Source organism: Equus quagga, unplaced genomic scaffold (assembly GCF_021613505.1).
Source record: "Equus quagga isolate Etosha38 unplaced genomic scaffold, UCLA_HA_Equagga_1.0 HiC_scaffold_5308_RagTag, whole genome shotgun sequence".
NCBI lineage: Eukaryota > Metazoa > Chordata > Mammalia > Perissodactyla > Equidae > Equus > Equus quagga.
The window spans coordinates 1,461-3,553 of NW_025794013.1; the positions used below are offsets into that span (position 1 = coordinate 1,461).

The window sequence follows — 2,093 nt, forward strand, 5'->3', positions numbered from 1 at the left end:
TCCCTGGAACTCTGCTCTGTGAGGTTTCCAGAGCGAGGAGGAGAGGGGCAGCCTCCTCCCGGGGAATGATTTCTCCTCTACTGCCTGGACATGGTTCTGGTGACCAGCTGAGTGCCCAGAGTCATCGCTCTCCCTGAGCTCAGGCTGGAGAGCCCTGTGGCCTCCTGCCTCAGCCTGCTGCCAGCGCTGGTCCTCCCAGAGAGGCTGCAGGGGAAGAGGTTTTGGGCCTCTGCTGATTTCAGATGAAGACGACTGTCCTGGTCATTCCCCTGGAGAACTGTGACCATTTTAGAAACAGGGCCGAGTACACCCCCTACAAATGTGTGTCTGCTAAAGAATTCCTTGCCTCGGATAGAGCCACCCCAAAGCGCTCTTTATGGCGTACTGGAAATATTCAGTGCCCCGCTCACTGGGAAGGGCTGTGGACCCTCGCCTCCTTGGCCATTCCCAGTGCACGTCGAGAGGGTCAAGGCCCTTCCACAGTAAGGAGAAGGAACTAAATTTCTCTGTCCAACTAATGACCATGGAACTGAAAATGGATCTACTAAAATGCTAAGATGGCTTCATTTTCTTCCTAGATTGGTGGCACCCATCGCCTACAAGCACTGAGGGTAAGTATCACTTTTTTCCACCTGGACCGTCGGGCATGGATGTCTTAGTCCATGCTTGGCTGTCCATGCAGCAGATGCCTACAAAGGCACAGCCCATCTCATCCTGCTCGCACAGCCGGCCCTGGCTGCCCCTCCACACCCTGCACCCAGCGTGGGCACACCCAGCCCACATCCAGGCTGTGCACGTGCAGCCTTTGTGTCTGTCCTGGCAGGCCGATGGCTTCTGGTTTAAAGAAGCAGATCTATCTCTCCTCCTTTTAAAGAGGTGAGAGAAGTGCTTCTTATAAAGGAAAGAATTAAGGGCTTTTATTTCTTGGAGTTTCTCCAAAGCTTTGGGATAAACAGCGAATTTCACCAATAATCATGATTTTGCCCTTAATTTTTACCTCATGAGATGGATGTGGTCCAACAGCTTTCCATTGCTCTTAAGAAGTGATGTGGTGACTTTTTCATGTCATTGAATCTTCTCTTCTGGTCAGTTTAAATGGCTACATCGTATCCCATTGGACAGCTGTCCCCGCACATTCCTTAGTCCCCAATTTGAGGTGGCAGGAGCAGGCTGATCTCCAGCAGGGCCTTGGGCCCAAGGGAGGTCGCTGAGTAGGAGGCTGGAGCAGCACAGACGGGTAGCGAGTGGTGGGATCCACATGTGGCATTATTGTCATGAAGCCGCCCAAAGCTTTTGTCGAGTCCTTCTTTCCATGACGTCTAACTCTGCCTTCCCTCTGTTGCTCTTCCAGACACCAGGCCCACTGCTACCCAAGATGTGGCATCACCAACAGGTCAGTATTCCTGTCCACATGCCTTGGGGCCCCCACACTGCTTCGGGATCCATTTTGGGTGGGCGAGTGATGGGAGGATGCTCAGGGTGCGCCCTTGCTTCTCCTTGGCCCCGTGGGTGGGGCGCGGCTGAGGGAGGGGTCTCTGAAGCCCAGGGCCTAGGTCTGATCTTGCGGGGGGCTAGCCAGCAGCCTCCAGTGGGCTCCCGGTCGAAATGCTCGGCAAAGGGCCCCCTCGGGGAGCTCAGTGGAAGCCTCAGAGTCCTCGCAAGTCCTGCCGGGCTGAGGCTCCTCGTTCTGAGGCAACAGGCTGCTGTCCCGGGCAGAGGGGTGGAGAGTGCCTGTACCCCATGTGTCTGGACCAGGTTCCATCACCTGCTGACAGTTGGGACAACCCAGGCAGGACCGCACAAGGGCCAAGAAGCTCCAAACAGGGTGATGGTCTTGGCCTACCACCACTTGCCACACAGCACATCCCCGGGGCTCCCCAGTGTGGTTCGGGGGTTCCATTCCTGCTCTCCTCCTTTGGGGCTCAAGTGGGTGTTTAGGCCGATTTGAGCATCCTTAGACCTGGGCTGGATATTGTGTCTCTGCTCCTTTCCCTGCTTCCTTCTCAGGGCACAGCTTCGCAGGTGGATAATGGTCTACTTCGACCCTTTGACGGGTCCGTTCGTGTGGGTTATTTAATGGAGTAATCAATTAA

At 55.1% G+C, this 2,093-nt stretch overlaps 1 long non-coding RNA gene across 1 annotated transcript in view; it reads left to right on the top strand.

Annotated features, from left to right (window-relative positions):
* Positions 1-140: 140 nt before the first annotated feature.
* LOC124232388 (uncharacterized) overlaps positions 141-2,093 on the top strand; it is a 4,709-nt gene continuing 2,756 nt past the window's right edge. The window contains exons 1-2 of the long non-coding RNA XR_006886836.1: positions 141-611; positions 1,352-1,393. This is a non-coding gene — a long non-coding RNA (uncharacterized LOC124232388). The remainder of the gene's footprint in view (positions 612-1,351; positions 1,394-2,093) is intronic.